The 15,530-nt window shown below is 57.0% G+C and overlaps 1 protein-coding gene and 1 long non-coding RNA gene across 8 annotated transcripts in view; one reads left to right on the top strand and one right to left on the bottom strand.

The window, feature by feature from the left end:
• Positions 1-2,112: 2,112 nt before the first annotated feature.
• On the bottom strand, positions 2,113-4,248 carry LOC134761467 (uncharacterized). Its single transcript, XR_010140107.1, has 2 exons — positions 3,753-4,248; positions 2,113-3,620 (listed from the first exon to the last, which is right to left on the bottom strand). It is a non-coding gene; the product is annotated as an uncharacterized LOC134761467 (long non-coding RNA).
• Positions 4,249-4,315: 67 nt separating this feature from the next.
• CXXC5 (CXXC finger protein 5) overlaps positions 4,316-15,530 on the top strand; it is a 38,050-nt gene continuing 26,835 nt past the window's right edge. Inside the window, exon 1 of one of the 7 annotated variants that reach the window (XM_054555107.2) lies at positions 4,316-4,478. The gene's annotated coding sequence lies outside the window, so the exon portion shown is untranslated. 7 annotated transcript variants of the gene reach the window in all.

Consider the following 15,530-nt stretch of genomic DNA (forward strand, 5'->3'; position numbering starts at 1 on the left):
AGGCCTGAGGAAAAAAAACCCCTCCCAGGCTGCAGCAAGAGCGGAAGGTGGAGCCTCAGGTAAGCCTTCCACCTGAGAAAATGGCTGCAGTGGGGAGGGGAAGATGTCCTCAAAAGCTAGTGATCATCCTAGAACATTCCCTAGGATGGTTCACTCCCCTAGTGTTCCCTGGAGGGAGTGACCAAACAGAGTGATCTCCCCCATCCCTCACCCCTCCAGCAAAGATCTCAGGCATAGGTCTAAGAGTGTATTCTGGTAATTCTGTCTCCAAGTAGGGTGCCCACTTCCTCAGGCCAACTCAAGGAACAGGGAAAGGGATCGGGATATGAAGGGGGTGTCCCCTCTTTAGTATTTCAAGGGAAGTAGATAGTTATAGCCCTACCATTCCCCATTATGCCATTTGAAAGAGGAAAAAAGTTACTTCCAACAATAAACAGTTCCATCTAACCACAGCCCCACTGCTGCACTCTCCCTTGCTGTAGTCTCTGGGCCCCTGGACACAGTTGCAGTCTCTGGGCAGTGGCCTCTGGAGCCTGGCAGGTAGGGATTCTCTTCATTTTCTCCTTCTTCCCCCGGATTGAGGTGGGTGACACAGGAGGCCAGCCAGCTCAGGACCAGATCCCCTCTCTCTAGCTGGAGCAATAGCCAGCCCTCCTGACGGAGCTCACATATATCTAAAACATCGTCTTGTATATCTTAATGATTTCTCAACAGCCCCTGATTGAAGTATGCCCAATTTAGCAATGCCGTAAGTAACTTTTTATATTTCCTTAGGGAATCATTTCACTTATGAATCTTTTCTGAATCTGCAATCTCGATTAAAAGTTGATGTTGTTTTTTCTCGTCTCCTCGGCTTCTGAGATGCCTCCCTAGCGAAAAGGGTGGTAGCACCATCAATCCTCCTCATTAGTCTGTCTGGAGAATTTTTCTTGAGGGCGGGGTGGGGGACAGCAACCAAGTCTCCTCTGTGGTGGCACCTATCAGGGTGTGACCTGGGGGAGGGTTGCCCTCGGGGAGGAGCTCGGAGAGGTGAGGGGGGGCATGACCGTCTTCTGCCCACATACACTCCCCCATCTGCCCCCATCTCAGGGGCCCCTGACAGTGTTTCCGTGGGAGAGAGGGGTTGTCCAGCCCATTCTGCCTTTAGGGTGTGTCCTCACACCTGTAGCTTAGGAATTTGAGGAGAGGGCTGAACCCCATTCAAGGCTCAGCATGATAGCACAAAACTGGACCAAATCCAAGCCCTTTCCTGTACAGCCGCCATAGCCTGGGTGAATCAGTCACTCCCCTCTCAGAGCCTCAGTTTACTTATTTGCTAAGTGGGAATGAGATTGCTAAACAGATGACCTAGCATGCTGGTGGAGGGATCACTTAACACAGTGCCTCTCTACAAAGGGTCCTGTCCCAATTCTGAACAGTATCTAGTTCTTTTCCTCATCTCATTCACCTTCTAGTCCTGGTGACGCCTTTGAGGTGGAGTGAGTGGGAATGGCATAATTATCTCTCCAGGAGGAGAAAGGACTGGTGGGATTGGGACTTGCCCAGGGGTTGCCCCAGGAAGCCCACCCAGAGGCCTGCCTCCCCTGAGAGGCAAAGGTCAGGGATGCAAGAAGGCTGGACGAGGGCAGACGAGGATGAAAAGCTTCCGGATTCGAAGGAAGCAGCGTCCCCACAGAAAGCCCTCCTGCTCCCCTCCCTGTTGCTAGCTGGGGGAAGGACTTGTCCAGGTGCTGAGACCTCTGGCTCTGACCTCTCACCTTTGACTTCTGGGCTGGGATGGGCATTCTCAGGACCAGAGTCACGACTGGGGGTGGGGCCCAGGGCACCCAGCGGCGGCTGGGCTCTGGGAGTTAACGATTTACGAGGGGCCCTTTCTTGAGGCCTCCCTCCTCCGAGGCCTGGCAGGCAACCCCGTGACTGCCCAGGCGGCTAGACACAGAACCAGTCTCACCAGTTCAAAGAGCAGTTCATCCTGGGCCCACCCCCAAGCACTGTCTGAGCACCCCATTCCTTGGAGTCTGAAGGGAAGGGCAGAGTAGGGGGTGGTAGCTGGGGTCTTGGGGCCCCAGGTCTGAAGAGAAAGAGGCTGGGCCATTTTTGGAAGTCTCAGTGCGGGCCATTTCTGACCCTGCACTGCCCTCCAGGACCAGATTTGTAGACAGGAGGCTGAGCCCCACCCTGCCTCCTCCAGCAGGCTTCCCCCACACCACCACACCCTAGCCTTCAGGCTTTGGGTCGGGCAGGGCACTTTCAGGGCAGGCTGGCTTCTCCTGCCCAGGGCACCCCTCCTCCAGGTGTAGGGCTCCAGATTGGGACACTGTGCCCTCTGCCTCCCCTAAGGCCCCATTCAGTTACCTCCCCACCTCTCAGCAATGCTCTCCCTCCCTCTTCCTGAAGTGCGGCGGGGAGGCTGGAGCCACAGCTTTGGCCTCTGGGAGCACTAAGTCCCACTCCCATAGGACAGAGTTGAAACACGATTGTGTCTAGAGAAGCTAAGGGTTATTGTCAGGGGCACGACAGCCCCCAAACTGTCCCTCTCCTCATCAATATCCCATATACAGGCTGAGTTCTCTGTGCCTGACTGAGAACAGGGCTGTATCTCGTTGTCTATGGTGTGTATGTAGCTGTGCCCGGGCAATGGGAAATATGGCTTGCTTCCTGCTCTCTCTCAGCCTCTGTCCCCAGAGTCATTTTGTTCTGGGACTGGAGTCTTCCTTCTGTCCTCATCCCTTCCCCTCTGTTTATACAGGTCAAGGCCAGGCATCGGCCACCAAACTGACTTCTCAGGAATGGGCAAGCCTGGGTTACTTGAGAGACCTGGCTTTTTGAATTTTCATTTCACAGCTCTCTGCTCCTTCAAGGTCATGGGGGTGGGGTGGGGAGGACCTAAAGTCCAGTGGTCAGTGCATGAGGGCCCAGACCCAAAGGCCTGGGGCCACAGTCTCGTGCGGTTAGGCTCCTCCCTGCCTCTGCCTGTGTTTGCACCCCCAGGCCTGCCCTGGGATTTTGGCTGAGGTCACAGTCCAGCATGACCCCACTGAACACTATCCTGTGCCCTGCCCCAGCAGGCAGGGTTTCAAATGCCTTTGCTCCCATCCTTTGTGATACAGGTGACAGAACTGGGGCCCAAAGAAGGGTAAACCTTAGACCGAGTTCCAGATTGGCCATCTTTATTGGAGACCCTAAGTCCCACACTCCTCTCCATGTGGCCATTTCCAGTCACTGGATGTTTAATCAATGACAGATATTAGCAGATAAATGGCAGTCATGGAAAATTCCTCAGACAAGGCATGGATTGAAATCCTGGTTTTGCTACTTTGTAACCTCGCACAGGTGTCCAAGCCTGTGGATTTAATAAGCCTATGTTCAAAAAGCAATTAGCATGGTCCCTGACAAGCAAGAGCTCAGAAAGATTCTGGCTACAATTGTTATTACTGGTACCTCTTTGGAGGCCAAGCTTCGGGCCCAAGGCAGGTAGGGGAATCCTCCTTACCTTCAAAGAATTTTCATGGCGGGAGGTGGTGTCGAGGAGACAAGTAGTGAGATGAGCAAATAAAAGCTATTTCTGTGCACTGTGGTCACTGTGGCCATAGGAGGGGTCCCAAAGCCAGATGAGGGACCTAAAGTCAGGCCATAGAGTACATCTGTCCTGTGCATGCACTGCAAAAAGGCACCTAGCAAAGGGAGCTAGGAAGCTGAAAGGCAGTCTGTGACCTCCTTCATGGTTTCCTGTATCTGCCAAAAGTGGGTACCTTTTTCTGATTTGCACAAAGGCTAGTGGTGGCCCTGTAGGTATGGCCCAAACTCAGGCTGGAAGTGGCAGTCTGAGATGGTTCCCAGGTGATATGTGCTCCTGGTCTTCCATGAGGAGTTCATGAGGTGAGCTTGATGAGGCCTATCTTGGCAGAGGGAATGGTACATGCAAAGCTCTGGAAACCTGGAGAGGAGTCTTGGGGTGTCAGAGGGAATTGCCAGTGTTAGATGGCATTGGTCAGCAGGGCCTGGCAGGGAAGAGCGCCAGTTAGGGAAGCCAGGCTGAGTAGGGTAGTCTGTGAGGAACCACTGCAGGATGTGAAGCAGATGAGCCTCACTGGAGGCTGTGGAAAGCCTCCCTAGAATAGCACATGGTCTCAGGGGTTTGAGAACAGCTCTGATGCCAATCTCATTTCAGTTTCCTCATCTGAATAATGGGGATGACATTATTGCAAGGGCTGCTACAAGGGCTAAATAAGATAATGTACCTTAACTGTTTAGCACAATGCCCTGCTCAGGGTAAGGGCACAAATACCAGCCATGGGTGTTATCAGCAGGATCCAGGAGAGCACAATCCAGGGTCCTGGGCGGACGCACCCCTCCCTAGAAGACAAGGCTGGCGATGCCGGGGCCATCTCCCCCAGTGGTGCTGGAGACTGAAGGAGCTTCTTCCTGACTTGAAGGCCGATTGGTTCAAAAAACTCAGCAAAAAGTTTAATAGCAAGGTGAGACTTCAATTCTCCTTTTTGAGGTAGGCAGAGGTGGGAGAATAGTGAACCAGGCTTCCCTTCTTCTTGGGGAAGGGGGCTGTGGTGGGGACAGTCTCACCCAAGGGCAGAGATCCTCACCCCATCCTTCCTGGATGTCCCCCACTTGTCTCATTGGCATCTGTGGTGGAGAGTTCTTTGTGGATGGCTTGCACATGACATTTTCTGTTTCTGTAACACTTTCTGTGTGGACAATTCTGCCCTTTTCCTTTGTGGCTCCCACATGGGTTGGATAGGTGACAGTCTAGGTCTCCCTCCCGAGGTGTTAATTTCCAGCAAGGGAAAACTCCAACATCCACCCCCTAAACTGGGCCAGACAAGTCAACACCCCTTCCCTGAGGAAGCCATCACCACTGGGACCACCTGGCCTTCCTCCATCGCAGGCTGTGGCTCCTTGGCCTCCCGCCTGATTTGGGGGTGGGGGTGGGGGCATAAGTCTCAAAAAAAAGTGGGTAATAGCAATTCCCTAAAGTGGAATTACTACCCACCCTCCGCCATGGACCCCAGCATAAAGCTTTTTGTGGGGTGTGCATGACCTGACTCTGTACTGACCTTAGGCTTCAGGAGATCTGTGGAATAGAGTTTCACTTCATGGATCCTAACCCGCTGAGATCTGCTGCTGACTCCCAGGGAGCAGGTCCTCCCTCACAGTCTGTGCCTCAGCTTCCCCAGAAAAGGTAGATGGAGGTGAGTTAAATGCTCGGAGATCCTGCACCTGGGATTTTGCTTCCTTTTTCTTTGCACGGTCAGTGCCCAACACAGTGCCTGACATTCACACTGAGGCCCAGCATACCTATCTTTAAGCAGTTTGGAAGTGATCTTCTGGGGGTGATGGGCGTCTTAAAACGGTTTCCATAGCAAGCACCTTACTTTTACTCACATGGGATATTTGTTTGGAGGGGGGCATTAAAAGGACTGCTGGCAAGGAGGAGAAAGACTAAACGCCTCCCCAGGGGAGCCATTTTTTGGGATAGTAGTTAAGGGAGATCACTTCTCAGCATTCGAAGGAACTGGTTGAGAGCAGGTGTCCACGATGTCTGGGGAGGGGTCACTTCGTGTGGTCTTGGATATCAGGAGTGGCAGAGAGGCAACACATTCCAGATGAGCTCTGCCCTTTGACACCTCCCCTCACCCCACCCCGGCTGGGTCAAGGCCCCAAGGCCACATATAGAAGGCGTGGAAGGAAGGTGGGCACCAGCTGCTGCTGCCAGGAGATCCATGCTCCATAGCCCTCGCGCCAACCTCGGAGACAGCCAGGCTGCGCAGAGCAGAGGAGAGGAAGCAGCGAGGTGGGAGACAGTTTCGCTTCTCCCACCGAGGCCGCGCCTGTGGCTGCAGGCGCCCAGATCGCCACAGTTAACTCCCTGTTATCTGGGCCCCAATCGATCTCAGGCTGTAACGTTTAACCCTAGGCTGACTTCCCCAACCGCCCTCTCCCTCTCCCTCCCCTGCTTGGGTCTGGGGACTGCGTTTTCTTCGCCTCGCAGAGGAAGGTCGGCCTTGCACAAACCCTCTCCCACGAATCCCAAAGAATTGGAGAAAAGTTCCACTTTGGGATTATATGCAGTTGGGATTATATGAGCCCGGGGCTTGCACCATGGGTACGTGAGGTGAAGACATCTGCAACAGCAGAATTAGCCCAAGATGGGCATATGAAGGCCACTGATGGAGTGAAAGCGGAATATGCGGGCCCAACTCTGTCCCCACTGGAGCCTACTCTGGCAAGGCTGAGTTTTCCTTCTGTCTTTCAACCAGTACCTATTGAGCGCTGCTGTTCCAAGCATTGTTTCGGGTTTTGAGTGCGTAGGCCATGGTCTCAGGGCACCAAATGTACGTAGTCGTTTTAGCCCCGGGACTCAAGAGTTGAGGCTGGTGCCTGCCTAAGAGATAAAATATCCTTTCTCGGATCAGTTTCCTCATCTGAGAAATGGGAACGGGAATCTCTGCCCCTTTTCTCCCGAGGCCCTAGTGCCCACTGAATCCATTAAGGCGCTCTTGGAAGGGTGGGGTCTTGGAACACGCGTCTACCTCCCAAGACCCTCGGCTAGGAATCTCTGGCCCGCCGCGCACCTGAGCTGGGGGGCGCGGCCAAATTCTCCCTCCCGGTCCTCGAAGCTTCTGGCCCCGCTCTAGAGGGGGCAGAAAGATAGCAGATTTCCCCGGAGGTGCGTCTCTAAACCCAGACTGCCTCACCAAAGCGGGGAGGTCGTCCTTTTTTTTTTTTGTAAAGTTGCGGGAAATAGGCGAAGACAGGGCGCGCGAGGGAGCTGAGCCTGGGTGGACCGCGTCAGGGCGCGAGGAGCTCGAGGCGCAGCGGCTGCAGCTCCTGCCTCAGAGCCCGCGGCGTCCAAGTGGCCCGAGCTGCGCTGGGAGGGAGGCGGCGGGAGGAGGGAGGGGAGCCGAGGTGGAGGGGGTTGGGGGGAGGAGGGAGCGGCGAGTCCGGTCCGGGTTTTGCCGGCAGCCCCCGGGCAGCGTTCATAGCTCCTGCCCGGGCGGGCGCGCGGCGGCGGCGGCAGAGGCGGCTGAGCCTGAGTGGGGATGTAGAGGCGGCGGCAGCAGAGGCGGCACCGGCGGCAAGAGCAGGCGCCCGAGCCGAGCAAGAAGAGCGGCAGAGGCTTATCCCCTGAAGCCGGGCCCCGCGTCCCAGCCCTGCCCAGCCCGCGCCCAGCCATGCGCGCCGCCTGCTGAGTCCGGGCGCCGCACGCTAAGCCCTCCGCCCGCGAGCCGCGCTCAGCTCGGGGGTGATTAGTTGCTTTTTGTTGTTTTTTAATTTGGGCCGCGGGGAGGGGGAGGAGGGGCAGGTGCTGCAGGCTCCCCCCCCTCCCCGTCTCGGGCCAGCCGCGGCGGCGCGACTCGGGCTCCGGACCCGGGCACTGCTGGCTGCTGGAGCGAAGCGCACCGCGGCGGCGGTGCCCGGAGCGGAGCGCAGCTCCCTGCCCCGCCCCTCCCCCTCGGCCTCGCCGCGACGGCGGCGGTGGCGGCTTGGACGACTCGGAGAGCCGGTAGGTGTCGGGCCACGGCCCTCCCTCGACCCCCCCCGGAGGCCGGCCCCCTCCCCTTCCCCGCCTACCTCCCTCTCCTCCCCCGGGGTTCGGTGCGCGGCCGGGGCCGGAGTTCGCTGCAAGTCGGCGGAAAGTTTGGCTGCGCGGGTTTCCCCGAAGTTCAGGTGCGGAGAGCCGGGGACGGGGAAGGAGGGGTCCGTGTTTGGGAGGGGCGGGGGGCGCCCGCAGGATAAGCCGCGGAGCCCCGGAGCCTGGGAGACCTAGCGCCGGTGATCGCTTGGTGGCCGCTGCTATACCCAAGCCTCCCTAAGCCGCAGTATGCTCGGTCGCAGATCACTGAGTTCAGACAAAAAGAGGGGTTTTAGGGTCTGGGACGGCGGCTTGGGCGCCGTGGAGTGGGGCTGGGACGCTCCCTGCGGGGTGCCGCCCCCCCCCACTACTCCAGCTCCCGGGCGCTGGGGCGGCGGGCGCCCGGGGTCCTCACCTCTTGGCGTTGGGCGGGCGCTCAGCCTGCGGGGGCGGCTGCTTGTAGATCTCTGGCGCGCACTGCCCCCATCAGACCCCACTCGCAGCCCTGTGTTGAGGGGCGACGTTAACTGCTCTGGAAGCTCTCGACCACGCGTTGCTGAGCCTCCCCCACCACTTGGAAGAGGCGGCGGCTACTTCTGCATTTTTCCTCCGGCTCCTCGCCCCCGCTGCCCGCGGGGTGCCCGGCGGGCTGATGAAGTTTGACCTTTTTTTTCCATCAAAGTATCTCCCCCACCACCATGGTGCCCCGCGGCCCCTCCCTCCCTCCTTTCCCAGCCTTGGGGAGTCTTTTGAGCTGTCTCCCGAGCCCCGCGTGGGCCACGCAGCGTGCAGAGCCTGGGAGGGAGAATGGGGGTGTTCCTCTAGCTGCGGAACTGTGGGGGGCGTACGTCCCAGGCGTCTGCCACGCTGCTGTGGCCCCAAATTTACCCATGAAGTTCGGCCCGAGCCCCCCTCCCCTTCGCTTCCCAGGAGCGGAGTGAGGGGCTGAACCGCCGCGAGAGGAATGTGTTAATTTTCTGGCTGGGGGAAGTTGTCCTCGCCCGGAATGGGCTGCTTTCCGGCGGGGAGCGCGGGGTGCGCCTGGCTTTGTTTATTTGTAGGATCGACGGAAAGTGAGTGACCCCGGTTTTTAAATGGGGGGCCACCTTCGGGACCTGTCAGAAGAGCTGAAGCGCCCAAAGTGGGAGCAAGATCTCTTTTTGTTCTTTTTTCCCCCCCGGGAATCTGAAGGGGTGCGCGGAGTTGGGCTGGTGCCTCGGGCTGCAAGGAAGCACCAGTAAATTTGGGGGGTTCTGTAGTGACTCATTCGGAAAGACCCGCTCCCTGAAGTCTCCCGCGACGGGGGTCTGAAGGTTTGGCAACCGCGCCCTCCTTTACCCCCTGGACCTTGGGTGGTCTGAGAGTCGCGTCTTCGGATTAGGGGGAGCTAAGGGGGTGACCAGCGGACCAGACTCCTGACCCCCACCTTTCCCCGCGCGGCGGGCGCTGTTTGGAGCCCTTGGATTTGTGGTGGGCCCTGCCCCCCAACCCCCGCATTTTCTTTGGAAGCGTTGGGGAGGGGGCTTGTGTGAGATCGCTCGGCCCTCGCCCCCGCCGGAGCCGCCCCAGGGCCGCCGGCAAACAGAGTCCCTTTCAAGTTTTCCGCTGGGGCCGCCTGGCGGGGGCTGCGAGCGCGGTCGCTGCGGACTTGTTTGGAGCGCGATTTGAACGCCCGGCGCCACCTCAGCTGCCCCAGGCCGCGGGGTGAGGGGCGTCTGTCCTTTGCAGTTGGGAGTATTTAAATTAGACGTTTTGGGGGGGCCTACTGGCCTAAGCTTCACCTGGTCCCCCTCCTGAAAGATGCCCGTGCCTTGGTTTCCAACCGCCACTAGAAAACCGGGAACTGAGACCGAAGCCCCCTCTAAACCCCTTTCTGAGAGCCATGCGGGGAAACTCAGGCTGGCGGGCTACCTACCCGTAAGTAACTGCGTATTGTTGATTTAGCAGTTTCCCTAGATGAGAGTCAGGCTGGAGCTTGGGGGGGTGGGGAGTGGCCCGCTCTGCAGCTGTCACCCCCCTCCCAGAACGGAAATTGTCCTCTCCTTGGGGAGGAGGGAGAGGGGGTGATGGTTTGATTTTTGCCCTGGTAAGAGATGGGAACAGCTGAGGGAGATTGGCCTCTGAGTTCCCAGCCAGCCCCTGGAACTTGGGTAGAACCCCCCTACCCCTCATCCTCGCAGTAGCTGGGTCTCTCCCAGGGACGCCCCTAGTTAGCCTTGGCCTCCCTCTCCATGCCACCTCCCTTTCCAAGGTGAGCCTCTGCAGAAGACAGACCCTTGGCTGGCTGGCTGTCGGATTGGTGCCTTATTTATGTGTGTATCTGGTCCTGGCCGTTTTCCCCGCTCAGCAGGTGACCCTGGCCAGGGCCTCCTATCTCTCCCGCGACAGAGCCTGTTGACTTACCCGAGGGCCAGTGGCCTCGTCTTTATCACGTGAGGCCTGGAATGTCCACCCGGCTTGGCTTGGCTGGGCTGGGCTGGGCTGGGCTGGGCTGGGCTGGGCTGGGGTGGGTGGGGGAAGGGGAGGGGAGGATTCTGCATCCAGGGCCCCGGCTAGCACAGGCCCATGTTCCATGGGTTCCCACTGTGACCCTCAACTCTTGCTGCCCCTTTCCTGCTCAGCCTGCCTCCTACCCATTTGGCACATGTGAAACTGAGACCCATAGGAGTGTGGGGGCAGGCTTGTATCTGGGTGAAGAAACAAGTCCAGGAGAATGAAATACCCTGCCTTCTTTAGGACTGACTGCACCTTGTTGTTTATGGGAGAATGGAATGGAGGGGGTCTTGCTAGGAGGGAGAGAGGGATGTGGGCTGGGCTGACTTTCCAGGTTGCAGGATAGGGTGGAGGAATGAGGGAATATGGGTGAGCCAGACCCAAGCCTGGGTTCCTAGAGCCCCTGTCTGGTGGCTTGACCGTTTAGTCCGAATTAACAAGCATGATGCTCTGGGGCATGACCTAATTGAACAAGAATGGGGGGGTTCACACATTGTTATTACTGTTACTATTGCCCACTCTTTATATGTTATTCATTTGTTGGCGCAATATGTTTGTATTGAGCACCTACTGTGTATCAAACCCCACCCTTCTGGTGGTACACAAATGAATCACTGCTCCAGCTCTGGAGGCAGGCCCAGGATAGAAGCTCCGCCCCGTTTCCCCGCCCCCTGGGGCCCTGATTGGGGCTTTCCCTCTTTTCTTTTTTCTGGGGCTCTCCCTCTCTTACCCCCACCACCTGGTCCCATCCTAGCCGCGCGCGTGTGTGTGTGTGTGTGTGGAGTGTCCTTGATTAAGTGTATTAATAGTTAAACTCTCACTCATAGCTGGAACTCACCAGACCACAAAAAGCCTCCCCCGTTACTCACGCGCTACTGCCCAACAAGAATATCCCACTAAAGTTTTTTTCTGCTTTCTCTTACTTCCCCCTCACCTCCCCCCAACGCTGAGCCCACCCTTCCTGGATTCGAGCAATGAGAAAGGACTGCCCCCTCAAAGACCCAAGAATCTCCAACCCTCCACCTGCCCCCTAAAGCCAGAGGCAGTGTCAGCTGACAGAGATGAGGCTGTGTGGGCACTAGTCTGTTGCTCTGGGATGTGGGAATCTGGGTAATGTGTGCTTATGACTCAGGACATGTGTGTCTCTAAGTAGTGTATCTATATCTGTGAATCTCTGTGTTGAGTGTCTGTCTCAGGGTGTGGGAGTCTGAACATACATGGATTTATGAATCAGGGCATGTATATCTGTCCTGATCTAGAAGTGTGTGGATCTGTAGTGTATGTGTACATGTGTGTTTGTGAATCTGAGATTGTATTTCTGAAGACTGGCTATGTCCCTGTGAATCTGGGGATGAATATATTCTGTGAGTTGTGTGTGCTTGGAATTTTGGAGAGTTTGGATTTGTGATTTGTGTGTATCTGTGTGCTTTGTATATGCTTATAAATCTGGGGGATCTGACTCTGAGTAGAGTGTGTCTGAATTATGAATGTGGGAGTGGGCCCGTCTGTGCTGTATGGACAGTGGTTTCTCTCTGTCTGTGGTGGCGGCTGGCTATGTTTTCCTTTCTTTCTGTATCTCTGTCTTACTGAATCTCCCCTTCTGGTTGTTTGAGGCCCTGAATGTGTGTGTAGCATGGAGTGTGTGTGTGTAGAATTGAACCTCTCACACCCAGTCCTTCCCCCTGCAACCCCTACACCCCTTCCCTCCCCAGCAGTAACTGGGCAGCCTCCCCGTCTGCCTGCCTGCTGGGAGTTTTGGAAGCCGCAGAGGGAGACAGGCTGGGGCTGGGGTGACAGCGTGTATCCACGGCAGTGGTAGCATGTGATTACGGGAATAAAAGGATTTTAAGGTCATGGGTGGGTTTTCTTGAGGGAGGGGGTTGTGCCCCCACAACCCACCATTTGGTGGAGCCAGTGGCAGCAAAGGGCCAGCCTGTGTGTCTCCAGGCTGGGAAGCCTGCCCCTATGCAGGTGAATGTGGATATGTGGGGCTTACCTGGGAGTGTGAGCACATGCTTGCACATGTATGAACGGAGCCTGTGAGAGCATGTGTGTCTGGCTGCCAAATCCCCAGATGAGAGTCCATAGGCTTGTTCCCTGGGGGAGGATTCCCAGGAAAACTTCTTGCTTCTGGGTATTACGTGGAGCTGGAACCCTGCAGTCCTCTGTATGTTGAGAAGCAGTCTGGTCCCAACCTTTTCCTGTACCCATACTCCCAACCCCAAGTCTAGTGTCTCTGGCCAGAGACTGACTGGGCCAAGTCACCTGGGCCAGACCACATCTTGGGGTGTCAGTGCCCTGGCCCCGCTCCAGCCCCTGTAATTGCATTCTGCCGCCTAATCCCCCGCCAGCTCAATTAGATCGCAAATTCTTCTTCATTTCCTGCCTCTGATGCTGGCCTCCCTCTGGGCTCACAGGGCCTAGGAGGGAGGGAGGGGATCCTGCCCCGCCTTCCACAGCACTAGGGGCTCTAGAGAGGTGATTAGTTCCAGGCACACTGGCCCCAGAGCACAGGTTAGAACCCTGGGGACCAACAAGACCAGGGCTCCACTGGCCCTTTTTGGGTCAGCCTCAGTATCCTCACACTGGGGCAGGGCTGGTGTTACCTGGTATAGGGGCTCTGGGTAGACCAAGCAGATCACTCTAGCCAGGACCCTAGCTTGTACCCTCACCTGGGGCTCCTACAGGCTCTGCCCCTCTCCCATCCTCAAAGCAGTTGCCATCTCCCCAACCCCCCACAGCAGTTGTGACCTTGTTTTTGACCTTTTCTGGGTGTCCTTTGTCAGAGCCAATTGAACCACTGAGCTCCACTCCTACCGGCTCCTCCTAACCCCCACCCAGACAAGTGTGTATGAGCAGTGGCTCTAGAGTCCATCAGATCTCACTCCAAATCCTGGACATGTCACTGCCTAGCTGGATGTGTGACATTTGGGCCAGTTGTGTTATCTCTACAAACCTCAGTTTCCTAATCTCTGAAATTGGACGGTAAGAGAATGCCTGCCTCACAAGGTCATTTTCAGATGGACACAGATGGTTGCATAGTGCCTGGCAGGGAGAGGTGCTCACCTACAATCTGTATTCAGTAAACGCTGGCTTTTATAGAGACAAGGAATGCATGTCCCCCGTGACTCCTAAGAAAATAACATGTGGCTCACACCTAGCACTTCTGTCTCCATTCGGCTGATTACCAGGTGTGTGACCATGGGCGCATCACTTTGTCTGACTTTCTCTTCCTCATGTGTGAAATGGGACTGATAATAGGACAGACCACATGGGGCACATGGTAGCCTTCTCTGGGATGATGTGTGCAGATGCTTGGCCTCAGTATGTTTTCAAGGTGTTACTTGCCTTCTTTCTTTCCTCATCCCAAGCCTAGAGTGGGGTGGAGCTGGTGAAGACACAGGCTCAGGGACAAGGGGACTGACCGAGGTCGTGAAGCTAGTAATGGGGCCAGGCTAGGGTAGCGTGGGAGGGCTGGGGGGTGACCTGCTGGCTCAGCTGAGCTGTGAGGCCCAGCCGTCCCTCCCCGCAGGTCTCTGTGGAAAGTGGTGGCTTGGCTGATTTTTCCTGGGAAGGAGAAGCTGGATGTCTCCCGCTCCTTCCCCAGGAGGTGCCGTGGCAGCGGCTGTGTTGACAGGCCTCCTGGCTTTCTTGATAGGGTGGCTGGCTGGCAGCTTTGGAAGGCTGGCTGTACCCAGATCAGCCCTAGGGAAGAGGGAACTGCAGAGGTCTCCCTGCCATCACTAATCCCCACGGCCCATCCCACCCTCAGCCTGTCCCTCCATCGCAGGAGGAGAGCTGGGGAGACTGGCTGTGATGGAGGTGGTGGAGAGACAGGCCAGAGGTGGGTGGGGCAGCCCTCCGCCTCAGGGTCCCCCATTGCTCCCTGGCTAGTCTCCTGCTTCCTGTGACCTCTGTCACTCACTGGCCTAGCTCTTTAATATTTCATGGCCCTTCAAGCCGGCCCCCTGCCCCAGCCCACACAGCCCCCTTTGTCTCTGCCTGCCACCCCACCCCGCCCCCTGGGGCATCCCTGCCGCTGAATTACTGACCCAGAGGCTGCCTCTGCCTTCTCCTAACTGTCCCCCACTGTGCCTGCCCCTGACACTTTCCCTGTCCCTCCTGACCTACCTCCCCACACCTCGCCTTGTGACACCCTTCATCTCTTCGGGATTCTCTTCCCTTCGCTGACATCTCTGACCATCTCCCTGCCCTTTTCCTCCATTTTCCTCTTTTGTTGGCCTCCTCCTTCCCAGTGGAACAGAAACCGCGGCAACTGGTCCGCCTGCCTGTCCACCCCCCAACCACTGTCCACCCCTTCCTGCCCCCTCCCCCACCAGCTGTGCCGGCCGGCCGTGAGAGCTGGTTTTATTTATTTTTCTGTTTGTTTGGGAAGAGGGCAGTGGCGGCTCTGGGCCCTGGCTGCTGCGCTCTGCTTAGAACAGCGGGCAGGCGGGCCTCGCTGGCCTCCCAGGAATGTGGCTGGGACGCCCCAGCTATATTTACTCCCCTCCAGCTGCCGGCCCCAGCAGGGGAGAGCCAGGCCTGCCTGGTGGCCCCCGGGGAGCCCTGTACCCGCCCTCCCCTGTCTGGCAGACCCCACATCGCCCTTGGGCCCAGCACTCCCTCCCTCGCCTGTGACCTTTTCTGACCTCCTCAGACGTGCCCAGCCTGCCAGCGGGAACACTTTTGTGCCATGCCAGTACGGGCTTAATGTTCGGGCACTGGGGGCCTGGGTTCCTGTGGGGCAACACCTAGCGGCCCCTACACACCCAAGTAGGGGCCTAGACTGGGCCTGTAATCCGATGGCCAGAACTATGCAAAGCATGTTTCCAGGCCTCTCTCTGTGGGCCTGGCCCCTGCTCTTGGCGCAGTCCCCTTGGCTCTGCTGTGATCACTGGCAGGGGTGGTGTCAGGTGGGGGCCTGAGTGGGCTTGAGTGGCTGTGCTGCTGACATCACTGGATCCCCAGGTCTCTCACACAGGCACACATATGTACATGTAGCACACCTAAGTGTTTACATACACACACACACGTGTGTGCAGAAAGACACCCTCACCCATGAAAACATGCTGGCTTATACCTTCCTTGCAGGCAGGGCCATGCCTCCTGTCATTGATCCCCTCATTCATCAGATGCTTACTGGGGCTTTTTAAGCCTGCTCCTTGCTAGCCTTGCAATGGGATATGGCAGTGATTCCTTCTTGTACCCCCAGTGCCTGGCACCAAATAAGTGTTTGAAGAACTTTAGCTGCTGCTGTAATCAGTTGCGGCCCCCAACTGCTAACTGCTATTTTGTTTTTGTTTTTGTTTTTGTTTTTTTTGAGATGGAGTCTCATTCTGTCACCCAGGCTGGAGTGCAATGGCGCCATCTTGACTCACTCACTGCAACCCCCACCTCCTGGGTTCAAGCAGTTCTCCTGCCTCAGCCTCCCGAGTAGCTGGGA

The sequence above is a fragment of the Pongo abelii genome, chromosome 4 (assembly GCF_028885655.2).
Source record: "Pongo abelii isolate AG06213 chromosome 4, NHGRI_mPonAbe1-v2.0_pri, whole genome shotgun sequence".
Taxonomy (NCBI): Eukaryota; Metazoa; Chordata; class Mammalia; order Primates; family Hominidae; genus Pongo; species Pongo abelii.